Source organism: Oncorhynchus gorbuscha, linkage group LG03 (genome assembly GCF_021184085.1).
Source record: "Oncorhynchus gorbuscha isolate QuinsamMale2020 ecotype Even-year linkage group LG03, OgorEven_v1.0, whole genome shotgun sequence".
Taxonomy (NCBI): Eukaryota; Metazoa; Chordata; class Actinopteri; order Salmoniformes; family Salmonidae; genus Oncorhynchus; species Oncorhynchus gorbuscha.
Window position 1 is genome coordinate 51,014,371 of NC_060175.1, and position 13,853 is coordinate 51,028,223.

The window sequence follows — 13,853 nt, forward strand, 5'->3', positions numbered from 1 at the left end:
AGCATTGTGGTTTGAGCATACAATTCCATTTTCGTTGGACACAGCTGCAATGAGCTTTAAAAGGCCCGAGGGTAGGCTATCCTCTAATCTCATGTCAGAGCAAGAGAGCAGGCTAGATAAGAGATGCGGCATGTTTGTGAAAGGGGGCAGTGGGTTAATAAAAACAGGGTGGTCAATACCACGGCCCTTACACCATGTGCACTCAACAGTATCTGTATGTCCTGGGGTGCTGTCTTGTAATCCAGCAAAGATGTTGCTTTCCAGGTCAACAATAAGCCTGTGAGCACTGCAATGCAATTTCCACCATGTACATGGTTGCTGCTTTCATTTATGATCTTATTACATCTATAAACATTCTAACAGAATTACTGACATACCAACCAGATGCTAACACACTAAAGACAATAGTATGAATGATTAGGATTCATATGTAGCCTACTGTCCCCCTCTCCCCTGTAACTATTCCCCAGGTCGTTGTAAATGAGAACGTGTTCTCAGTCAACGTACCTGGCAAAATAACGGATAAAGAAAGAAAATAATAATGATTCAGGAATAATTGTTATTACCATGTGAACTGGTAACACTGTAAAAACAACATTTAAACCAGCCTCATGTGAGCACTCAATTTCGAAATGTATGACCCATTAAAACAGATGGCTTGATGACATGATTTGAACCTGAATGTGGTGTCATAGTTGCAACTGTAGGTCATAAGCAGGTGCATGTGCAGAGAGGAATACTTCAAGCTTGGTTATGTGCTAGTCGGTGGCCCATCACAAAAACATGTCAGTGCATTGTTTTATGTTGCGATGCAGTGGTAGACAGCATCAAACAGAATTTGATCCCTCATTTGGGGGAATTTCCTGTTGGGATTTCTCACATCAAAGGCAGCAGGTGTGGAAGATCCCATTTGGTTTATCTGCTGCTTCAGGAGACCTTTTTGAAATGAATGGTAATGCCATATTCTCATTTGCCATAGCGTATTTGTGTCACTCGATTCTTTGTATGTATAATTCCTCATTTGTGTTTGATTCACTGTATGCATCGTAAATAACGATTCTCCAAACAGATTAGCAAATCTGAGTTGAGCATGAATATAAGGTCCTTCACTCCCTTTACTGATTGTCAAGTGCTGAGTTGCTGATTTTGAACATTGTAAAGACACACAATTGACAATTTTGCCTTTTCTAAACTCCGTTAATTGTCTTCGGAGCCAAGCTTTTGAAAATGACAGATGGCATTGCTTGGAAAACCCAGTGAAGTAGCCTGACACTTCTTCCTCAGTTCTTCTCAAGCATCATTAATGGCTCTTCATTCAGACATTATTGATAGAATATTACTGTGGAAATGTATTCATGCAATTTTAACAGAGCCACTTCGAGAGGAAACGCAGCCTCTAGGAATTTTGACTCAGCCCTCTGATAACAACAGGTACAGGATTCAGCCAGAGGCATCAACAATGTTGGGGTAGTAAATTCACACTTGGAATTGTATTATATTTCACAGGTGTTGTTGATCATTACTTATCTGTGGTAAAATTTATTGTAAGGTAAAGCCTTTCATTGTGGTCCACTGTCAATGTTCCAATAAAATGCATAATCATATCGTCTAAAGACAACTTTCATCAGCAAGCAAGTAATGTTTAATGTACGTATTAGGTGCATGTGTAGATACAGCACAATCTGAATGAAATTTGACTTTTAATACCCACATTGAACTATTTCTGAACTCAGTTTTTCCATATTCCCTTAGACGTTCAGTAATTACAGAAGCTACTCTAGGTACATCCCCCAAAGATGCCGAGAAAAAAAATCCAGAAAGCATCTGAGGTTAGAGAGGGAGAAAGACACAAGTTACAGATCTAATACAAACAAATTAGACTGCCTTGGAAATATTAGCCATCAGACACCTCCAGCAGTGTCTAACAAACAAATTCACTGCAGGTACCCATCAGAGATAGAAGGAGGAAATTGCATGGATGGAAAGCACAGACAAAACTCCCCCTGAAGTCAGGAAATTAGCTTAGATGTTTGCTTAGAGAGGTGTGGAAGATGGCCCTCTAGATATCCCTCAAAACCTCCATGGGCATCTCAATAAATACTGATGCTTGCAAGGACAACACAGATTGTTTTAAATTAGTACTCTGAACTTTTGCTCATACTGATACATTCAATTAATAATAATTACACTAACAATTCCACAAGATGCAATGAGTTTTCATTTATGATCGCCATGACTCTTGTTTTATCGTAACAATCCTGATGCAGTGAATGACGGCATATGCCATGTTGCATCGACTTCGTCAAAGATGATCTATAGACTGACGAGTAATGGGACTGGCAGCACTAACATTGGGAATAAATGCCCACATAGGCCGAAGGCAGGCAGGGGGAGGCGGCATCAGGCGGGGACATTCTAGCCAATGAGAGGACAGTTATGTGTGTGAACAACAGAGACAACTGATATAAAATAATTTTTCTCAAAGTTTCCGGAATGGCACCTATATCAGTACATTCGTAAGAACCTAAACATGACAACTTATATTTGATCAAATAAGCCTCACATCAAATTAGCTATTCAATTTTATGTTGACCGAATTCATCAATTTCTCATTGACCTCCAAACACAAAAATCCCCACTTGATTTGCTTCTATTTTCCACACAGACAGAGTTTGGTGCAGATTCAAGCATCTCGTTTCACCCCCTTCATCTCTGAATTCCCTCAACAAGTCAAATAATTTATCATATTTCTAGCTAACAGCTTGTAAAATGGATTGCAGCCCTTGAGCCCTCTAAACCTTCGTATAATTTCAGTCAGTAATTTTGAAAGTGGTGCCACGAGCCAAAACATGTCCCTGTTTTTTGTGTACTAAGCCATTCAATTGTGTACTACGTCATCCCATTTCATGTGATATGATATGAATTTTGCGTATGTTACAAATCCAATTTGTGCTGCTTAAGAACCAGGAGTGCATCTTTAATGAAGAAATTATGTGATAGAGTACAAAGCAGTCAGATGTCATCACACATCCAAAATTAAACTCCACATAGAGAGGTGGACACTTTTGTGAAAAGCTCAGAGCTTTTTCACAAGAGCACCTCCTCCTCCCAGCTGCCCACTGCACTGAGGCTAGGCGACACGGTCACCACCGATTAAATCCATGATAATCAAACATTTTAATAAGCATTTCTCTACGGCTGGCCATGCTTTCCTACTGGCTATCCCAACCCCGGCCAACAGCTATGCACCCCTCGCAGCTACTTGCCCGAGCCTCCCCAGCTTCTCCTTCACCCAAATCCAGATCGCAGATGTTCTGAAAGAGCTGCAAAACCTGGGCCCGTACAAATCAGCTGGTCTAGACAATCTGGACCCTCTCTTTCTAAAATTATCCGCCGCCATTGTTGTCACCCCTATTACCAGGCTGTTCAACCGCTTTCATTTCGTCCGAGATCCCTACAGATTGTAAAGCTGCTGCGGTCATCCCCCTCTTCAAAGGGGGTGACACTCTAGACCCAAACTGTTACAGACCTATATCTATCCTGCCCTGCCTTTCTAAAGTCTTTGAAAGCCAAGTTAATAAACAGATCACTGACCATTTCGAATCCCACCGTACCTTCTCCGCTGTGCAATCCAGTTACTGAGCTGGTCATGGGTGCACCTCAGCCACACTCAAGGTACTAAATGATATCATAACCCTCATCGATAAAAGACAGTACTGTACAGCCGTCTTCATCGACCTGGCCAAGGCTTTCGACTCTGTCAATCACCATATTCTTATTGGCAGACTTAATAGCCTTGGTTTCTCAAATGACTGCCTCGCCTGGTTCACCAACTACTTCCCAGATAGTAGAGTTCAGTGTGTAAATTCGGAGGGCCTGTTGTCCGGAACTCTTGCAGTCTCTATGGAGGTACCTCAGGGTTCAATTCCCGGGCCGACTCTTTTCTCTGTATATATCAACGATGTCGCTCTTGCTGCGGGTGATTCTCTCATCCACCTCTACGCAGATGACAGGATTCTGTATACATCCGGCCCTTCTTTGGACACTGTGTTAACTAACCTCCAATCGAGCTTCAATGCCATACAACACTCCTTCCGTGGCCTCCAACTGCTCTTAAACGCTAGCAAAACCAAATGCATGCTACAACAGTTTGGTGCCCGCACCCGCCCGCCCGCCCGACTAGCATCACTACTCTGGACGGTTCTAACCTAGAATACATGGCCAACTACAAATACTTAGGTATCTGGCTAGACTGTAAACTCTCCTTCCAGACTCATATCAAACATCTCCAATCCAAAATCAATCTAGAATCTGCTTTCTATTTCGCAACAAAGGCACTCACGCCACCAAACTTTCACTCCCGCCGCCAAACTTACCCTAGTAAAACTGACTATTTTACCGATTCTCGACTTCGGCAATGTCATCTACAAAATAGCTTCCAATACTCTACTCAGCAAATTGGATGCAGTCTATCACTGTCAGGATTTGGCCAGGGTTGTTCCGGTTTTTGGTCACTAGATGCCCCCATTGTGCCTTTTGACCTTTTGTTTTCCCTTGATCCCATTATTATTTGCACCTGTGCCTCGTTTCCCCTGATTGTATTTAAACCCTTTGTTTTCCTCTGTTCTTTTCTCTGTGTTTGTATGTTAGCATCCAGCCCTAGTTCTCTGAGAATTCTTGTTGATCCCGGTGGACTCTCTTGTGGAATTCTGTTTTTTGTTCTTGTTTGTTTGTTTTTTGAGTATCTTTTGAGGCTTTTTGTGCTTTACCTTCCACCTTGTGGATTTACCTTTTTTGTCTTGGAGGATTACCTTTGTTCTTGTAGGATTCCTTTTGAGGTTGTGGAGTTACATGTTTTCCTGAAGAACTTCATTTTTTACTTCATTAAATACGCCGTCTCAAGTACTGCTGTGTCTGCCTCATCTTCTGGGTTCTGCCGACTATTTGTGGCTCAGTTGGTTAAGTGACTGTTTCTCACTCCGGAGACCCGGGTTCGTAACCGGGTCCTGACAATCACAGTGCCGTCCGTTAAATTTTATTTTACCAAAGCGCCTTATACCACCCACCACCGCCGCGACCTGTATGCTCTAGTCGGCTGGCCTTCGGTACATATTCGTCGCCAGACCCAACGGCTCCATGTCATCTACAAGTCTATGCTAGGTAAAGCTCTTCCTTATCTCAGCTCACTGGTCACGATAACATCACCCACCCGTAGCACGCGCTCCTGCAGGCATATCTCACTGGTCATCCTCAAAGCCAACACCTCCTTTGGCCGCCTTTCCTCTCAGTTCTCTGCTGCCAGTGACTGGAACAAATTGCAAAAATTGCTGAAGCTGGAGACTTACATTTCCCTCACTAACTTTAAACATCAGCTATCTGAGCAGCTAACCGATCGCTGCAGCTGTACATAGTCCATCTGTAAATAGCCCACCCAATCTACCTACCTCATCCCCATATTGTTTTTATTTACTTTGCTGCTCTTTTGCACACCAGTATCACTACTTACACACCATCATCTGCTCATCTATCACTCCAATGTTAATCTGCTAAATTGTAATTACTTTGCTACTATGGCCTATTTATTGCCATACTTCCTCATGGCATTTTCACACACTGTATATAGACTTTCTTTTTTTCTATTGTGTTGACTGTACGCTTGTTTATTCCATGTTGTTTCTGTCGCACTGCTTTGCTTTATCTTGGCCAGGTCGCAGTTGTAAATGAGAACATACTGTAGTTCTCAACTAGCTTACCTGGTTAAATAAAGGTGAAATATTTTATTTGTATTTTTTCCGTTTAAGCACATCTGCTGTCATATTATATATATATTTGGAATAAAGGTATCTTTATATATTTGTTGTTTGTTCATTTATTAAGCATCCCAAGTATTTAATATTTTTTGAGAATTACTGTAAATTGCTGTAAATTGTGAGTTATTCATTTTGCCATTATTTAGTTTTTTTCAAAGGTAAATTTAGAACCTGATATTGTTTTAGTATTCTGAGAACATCTTTACTAAAGCGGGCATTGAGTTTTCAATATTGGTCAGGTATATAACGCGATCTGCAAATAAATTGAGTTTATATTAATGTTTACCATATCTGCTACATTTGACCGCTGCTCTCTTAGGCATGGCATCTCAGTGCAAGAGGCATCACTACAGTCCCTGGTTCGACTCCAGGGCTGTATCACATATGGCCGTGATTGGGAGTCCCATAGGATGCTATCACGGCTCAGGAGAAGACCCAGATGCAGACAGTTTGAAGTAACAAAGGTTTATTACCAAAACAGGGGGCAGCCAAATGACAGGTCAAGGACAGGCAGAGGTCAGTTATCCAGAGCAGAGTTAAAAAGGTACAGAACGGCTGGCAGGCTCAGGGTCAAGGCAGGTAGAGGACAGTAATCCAGGGCAGTGTCACAAGGTACAAAACAGCAGTCATGGTCAGGACAGGCAGAATGGTCAAAATCCAGGAAAACTAGAAAACAGGGAAACGGGAGACAAAGGGCTGTGAGACATAGGTTTAGTCCTAGACAGATGAAATGTGGGATGTACAGTATACAGAGGGTATGGGGCAACACAAGATGAACAGCAGAGAATTCTTGTCAGGCCATTAGACCGAGGATGGAACCCAGAGGACCCAATGGGTGTGCAGAACGTCTTCCAGAACCGGGACAAGAACTGAGGACCCCGGTAGGAGATCCATGGATCCAGAAGACATGCTATTGATGTTGCGCACAGATCGTGCATGTGGGGACAAATGCGGAGACATCAGGAACCATGGTAAGCCATCAAAAGTGTTGTCGCACAAAGACCAGGGTCCGATGGGAGCCCGGGTGGCAGGCAAGTCTGGAGGAGTGGGCCCATCTCAGGACCGAGGGACAGGCGGCACCAGGGACGGCTGAGTGCTGTCGCCAGGCATGAGGTGGGAAGGATGGTCTCAGGGTTTGAGGGTGTAGCCATGGGGCTATAGCGGCGTGACAGCGCATCCGGCTTGACATTCTTGGATCCCGGTCGGTAGGAGAGGGTGAACCGGGTGAAAGGCAGGGGCCACCTAGCTTGCCTGGAATTGAGATGCTTGGTGGTGTGGAGATATTCCAGGTTCTTGTGATCCGTCCACACATTTACATTTACATTTAAGTCATTTAGCAGACGCTCTTATCCAGAGCGACTTACAATGAAAGGATGTTCCGCCCCATCCAACCAGTGCCACCACTACTCCAACAGCATCTTCACGGCGAGAAGCTTACAATTCCCTACATCATCATTTCTCTCTGTGGCATTAAGACGATGAGAGAAGAACCTGAGGTCCCGTGCAGAACGCTGGGACAGGACAGCCCCCACTCCAACATCCGAAGTGTCGGCCTCCACCAGGAACTGACGGGACGAGACAGGATGCACCAATATGGGAGCTGTGGTGAAGTGGTGCTTGAGGTCCAGTCAGCAGCTGGGGACCACTTCAACGGGACATTGGGAGAGGTGATAGCAGACAGGGGGAAGCCAGGGTGCTGTAACCCTGGATAAAGTGGCGATAACATTTGGCAAATCCAAGCAAACTTTACAGCTTCACTCTGGACGTAGGCTGGGGCCAATCCACCACCCGTAGGCTGGGGCCAATCCATTCCCCGCAGCAATGATGGAACCAAGGAAGGGGATGGTGGAGCGATGGAATTCTCACTTTTCCACGTTCACAAAAAGCTTGTTCTCCAGGAGGCGCAGGAGGACCTGTCGGACATGGAGCACGTGAGTGGGAGAAAACGAGGATGCCATCGAGGTAGACGAAGATGGACCGGTTCAACATTTTGCCGAGAATGTCATTAACCAGGGCCCGGAACACAGCTGGAGCGTTGGTGAGACCAAATCGCACGACCAGATATCGTAGTGACTGCTGGCCATGTTGAAGGCAGTCTTCCACTTGTCCCCTTCCCGTATCCGCACCAGGTGGTAGGTGTTCTGCAGATCCAACTTGGAGAAAATGGTGGCCCCCTGGAGCAGCTCGAAGGCAGAGGCGATGAGTGGTAGGGGGTAACGTGTCTTAACCGTGATGTCATTGAGGCCCCTGCAGTCGATGCACAGTCGCAGGGTTTTGTCCTTCTTCTCCACAAAGAAGAACCCTGTGCCGGTTGGGTAGGGAGAAGGACGCCCTTCATACACCCTGCAGCTAGGGACGCCTCGCTGTAGGTCTCTATAGCCTTGGTCTCTGGCACCGACAGAGAGTATAGTTGCCCCCTGGGTGGTGTGGTGCCAGGGAGAAGGTTGACACCCGCAGTCATAGGGACTGTGCGGAGGAAGCAAAGTGGTCCGGGCCTTACTTAATACCTCCTGGATGTCCTGGTACTCTGTGGGAATCGCAGAGTGGTCTGGGGCAACTTCCGAGCCCACAGGAAGACTTCCCGGGGTTGCTTCAGAGTTGTTGAATCTTAAAAGGCTATGGGATCCATCCCACTGATTCATATACATTTTTATAGAAACTTTATCCCTACCTACATGTACATATTCTCTCATTTACCTTGACTAAACTGTACCCCCGCACATTGACTCGGTACCGGTACCCCCATATAGCCTCGTAATTGTTATTTTATTGTGTTACTTTTTTACATTTTTGTATATTTAGTACATATTTTCTTAACTGTTATTTTTCTTAAAACTGCATTATTGGTTAAGGTCTTTTAGTAAACGTTTCATGGTAAGGTGTGTATATATATATATATATATATATATATATATATACTATATACAAATACAATTTTATTTGATCTGCTGACCATCTCTTTCAGGTTTCGAGAACCATTTTTTCCCCCCATCATGGAGCCCGTGCACATTCCATGTGGTAAATTTGGATTTTGTTGGTCTTTACTTGTATAGAATCTAACTTAACCTTTTCCGTTCTGTCTGTCATTAAAGAACCAAGTAAAACATTTGAACAGACCTGACATATAAGGGTGGTGGGCATTACATATAATGGGAGGATCATAGTATAAATAGTTATTATTTACATTATATACTGTACAATACATGACAAAAAGTATGTGGACACCTGCTTGTAGAACATCTTATTCCAAAATGATGGGCATTAACATGGAGTTGCTCACCCCTTTGCTGCTATAATAGCCTCCACTCTTATGGGAAGGATTTCCACGAGATGTTGGAACATTGCTGCGGGGACTTGCTTCCATTCAGCCACAAGAGCATTAGTGAGGTCAGGCACTGATGATGGGCGTGATTAGGTCTGACTTGCAGTCAGCGTTTCAATTCATCCAAAGGTGTTCAATGGGGTTGAGGCCAGGGCTCTGTGCAGGCCAGTCAAGTTCTACCACACCAATCTCGAGAAACCATTTCTGTATGGAAATTGGAATTACAGAATCATCTAGAATGTCATTATATGCTGTAGCGTTAAGATTTCCTTTTGCTGGAACTAAGGGGCCTAGCACGAACCATGAAAAACAGCCACAGACCATTGTTCTTCCTTCACCACCAAACGTTACAGTGGGCACTATGCATTGGGGCATGTAGCGTTCTCCTGGCATCCGCCAAACCCAGATTTGTCCATCGAACTGTCAGATGGTGAAGCGTGATTCATCCCTCCAAAGAATGCTTTTCCACTGCCCCAGAGTCCAATGTCGGTGAGCTTTACACCACTCCAGCCGACACTTGGCATTGTGCATGGTGATCTTAGGCTTGTGTGCGGCTGCTCGGGCCATTGAAACCCACTTCATGAAGCTCCAGACGAACAGTTATTAAAAAAAAAATTAAATTGTTTTTATTTCACCTTTATTTAATCAGGTAGGCAAGTTGAGAATAAGTTCTCATTTACAATTGGGACCTGGCCAAGATAAAGCAAAGCAGTTCGACACATACAACGACACAGAGTTACACATGGAGTAAAACAAACATACAGTCAATAATACAGTATAAACAAGTCTATATACAATGTGAGCAAATGAGGTGAGATAAGGGAGGTAAAGGCAAAAAAAGCCCATGGTGGCAAAGTAAATACAATATAGCAAGTAAAACACTGGAATGGTAGATTTGCAGTGGAAGAATGTGCAAAGTAGAAATAAAATTAATGGGGTGCAAAATAAATAAATAAAATAAATAAATACAGTAGGGAAAGAGGTAGTTGTTTGGGCTAAATTATAGGTGGGCTATGTACAGGTGCAGTAATCTGTGAGCTGCTCTGACAGTTGGTGCTTAAAGCTAGTGAGGAGGATAAGTGTTTCCAGTTTCAGAGATTTTTGTAGTTCGTTCCAGTCATTGGCAGCAGAGAACTGGAAGGAGAGGCGGCCAAAGAAATAATTGGTTTTGGGGGTGACCAGAGAGATATACCTGCTGGAGCGCGTGCTACAGGTGGGTGATGCTATGGTGACCAGCGAGCTGAGATAAGGGGGGACTTTACCTAGCAGGGTCTTGTAGATGACATGGAGCCAGTGGGTTTGGCGACGAGTATGAAGCGAGGGCCAGCCAACGAGAGCGTACAGGTCACAATGGTGGGTAGTATATGGGGCTTTGGTGACAAAACGGATTGCACTGTGATAGACTACATCCAATTTGTTGAGTAGGGTATTGGAGGCAATTTTGTAAATGACATGGCCGAAGTCGAGGATTGGTAGGATGGTCAGTTTTACAAGGGTATGTTTGCAGCATGAGTGAATTGTGAGTAGTGAGTTGTAGTGAGTTGTGTGCTCAATTTTATACACCTGTCAGCAACGGGTGTGGCTGAAGTAGCCAAATTCACTAATTTGAAGTGTGTCCACATACCTTTGTATATATAGTGTGTATAGAGCGTGTGGGCATGTGGGCTGAGCAGACATAAAAAAACACACAACAAAATATAAAAGCAAACAATTCCTCTCCTAATGTACCAAAAATTAGACTGTGGATGCATACATTGTACTCATATTGTATAGACTTTTGATAATTGTGGTGGATATTATAACATAAGGATTTTCTGGTGTCCAAGTCAAACTAAGATTATTTATTTCTGAGCTCATAGGGAACAGAATTACACAGCACAGTGTAGACTGTCAATTCCAAAGCATTGGGTGATAAGCACATAACTTTATAGTTTCTTGTTCTTCGGCAGGACTTTATCTGTACAAGAACGCCGGTGCAAGCTACAATGTTATTCACATACTCAGTTACGTGGACACATACAATCAAAATGTCCCCATACAATAATATACCCAGAACTATAATTAATTTTACCATGGGTTTATAATTCATCAATAACAACAATATATAATCAAGTCCTCTCCCAAGCAAAATCTACCCCTCTCCACCACCCCTTCCCTGTTTCCCCCTTTATCCCACCCATGCCAAGCTTATCCCCACCTCCCATATTTACTCTCCCTTGCGCCCCCAAACTAAGCTTGTCCCACCCTACCATCCTTACTCTCCTTCATTAACCACCCCTCCCTTCTTCTCCATCTACTTTTTAACCGGTCTCTCCTCTCTGCATTGCTTGGGAGGAGGCAGTCACGGTTAGTCCTTTATTTAAATGGGGAGATCAAGCTGATCCTAACTGTTATAGGCCTATTTCTATTTTTTCCCAGTTCATCAAAAGTGTTGGAAAAACTTGTCAATAATCAATTGACTGGCTTTCTTGATGTCTATAGTGTTCTCTCTGGTATTCAATCTGGTTTATGGATGTGTCACTGCAACTTTAAAAGGTTGATTCTAAGCAAGGTTGTACTGCTATTTTATTGACTTGGCCAAAGCTTTTGATACGGTAGACCATTCCAATCTTGTTGGCCGGCTAAAGAGTATTGGTGTCTCTGATGGGTCTTTGGCCTAGTTTGCTAACTACCTCTCTCAAAGAGTGCAGTGTATAAAGTCAGAACATCTGCTGTCTCAGCCACTGCCTGTCTCCAAGGGTGTACCCCAAAGCTCGATCCTAGGCCCCACGCTCTTCTCAATTTACATCAACAACATAGCTCAGGCAGTTGGAAGCTCTGTCATCCATTTATATGTAGATGATACAGTCATATATTCAATTGGCCCCTCCCTGGATTTTGTGTTAAATGCTCTACAACAAAGCTTTCCTAGTGTCCAACAAGCTTTCTCTGCCCTTAAGCTTGTTCTGAACACCTCCAAAACAAAGGTCATGTGGTTTGGTAAGAAGAAAGGTGTGATTGCTTCCTCTGAGGGTTTAGAGCTTGAGGTAATAACCTCATACAAGTACTTGGGAGTATGGCTAGACAGTACACTGTCCATCTGTCAGCACATATCAAAGATGCAGGCTAAAGTTAAATCTATTTCCTCTATCGTAATCGCTCCTCTTTCACCCCAGCTGCCAAACTAACCCTGTTTCAGATGACCAACCTACCCATGCTCGATTAGGGAGAGGTAATTTATATATCGGCAGGTAAGGGTGCTCTCGAGAGGCTAGATGTTCTTTACCATTCGGCCATCAGATTTGCCACCAATGCTCTTTACAGGACACATCACTGCACTCTATACTCTTCTGTAAACTGGACATCTCTGTATACCCGTCACAAGACCCACTGGTTGTTGCTTATTTATAAAACCCTCTTAGGCCTCACTCCCCCCTATCTGTGATATCTACTGCAGCCCTCATCCTCCACATACAACACCCGTTCTGCCTGTCACATTCTGTTAAAGGTCCCTAAACACACACATCCCTGGGTCGCTCGTTTTTTCAGTTCGCTGCAGCTAGCGACTGGAACGAGCTGCAAACAAACACTCAAACTGGACAGTTCTATCTCAATCTCTTCATTCAAAGACTCAATCATGGACACTCTTACTGACATTTGTGGCTGCTTTGCGTGATGCATTGTTCTCTACCTTCTTGCCCTTTGTGCTGTTGTCTGTGTCCAACAATGTTTATACCCTGTTTTGTGCTGCTACCATGTTGTTCTCCTGCCATGTTGTGTTGCTACCATGCTGTTGTCATGTTGTGTTTACTCCATGCTGTGTTGTCATGTGTTGCTGCAATGCTATGTTGTGGTCTTATATCTCTCTTTATGTAGTGTTGTCTCTCTTATCGTGATGTGTGTTTTGTCCTATATTTTTATTTAATTAAAAAAACACATTTAATCCCTGCGCCCATCCCGGCAAGAGGTCTTTTGCCTTTTGGTAGGCCGTCATTGTAAATAAAAATGTGTTCTTAACTGACATGCCTAGTGAAATAAAGGTTAAATATATATATTTTAAACATCCCTTTATACCTCCACCCACTCATCCATTTACACACAACATAAACCCCCGTTCTCCTTCGCACACAGATCCCCATGCACCCTCCCTAACTCTCCCATTCATATACCCAGACACATACCCACACATACACCCACTCACACAGTAATTTCTTGCATCCTAGCCACATTTCTTCATGCGCTTCATGCACACCTCCCCTGTACAAAGGTGTTCTGGTACTTCCTTTATGCACTCACCAATTCCATGTGCTAACTTTTACTATACCACAGGTCAGTACAGTCTACCACTATATTGGTCTATCCTGCCCTCTATCCACCATTCATAGTGACAATAGTGGTAGGTGGATCGTTTGTCCAGATCTGCAATAAGCTAACTAGCAATCATACCACACATAAAAACATTCAAAGCTTCATACATTTTTTATATGAATCGACAAGAATGAATAGGAATAGCTGATAGGTAGCGGAGAGGCCAGGTGCATCACTGAGCATGATGTTGATATTGTTTAGGGACAATACAATTGTCTTGCCTAGACTGGCCTACAACGCTGCAATGCAATGAATATTGTATTATTGTTTTCAAGTGAGTACAACATTTCATTCTAGGATGCAGTGAAAATGTATTTTGAATTATGGCGCAAATGTCCTTTAATTTGAATGGTTCATTTCATTTGGATCAGTTG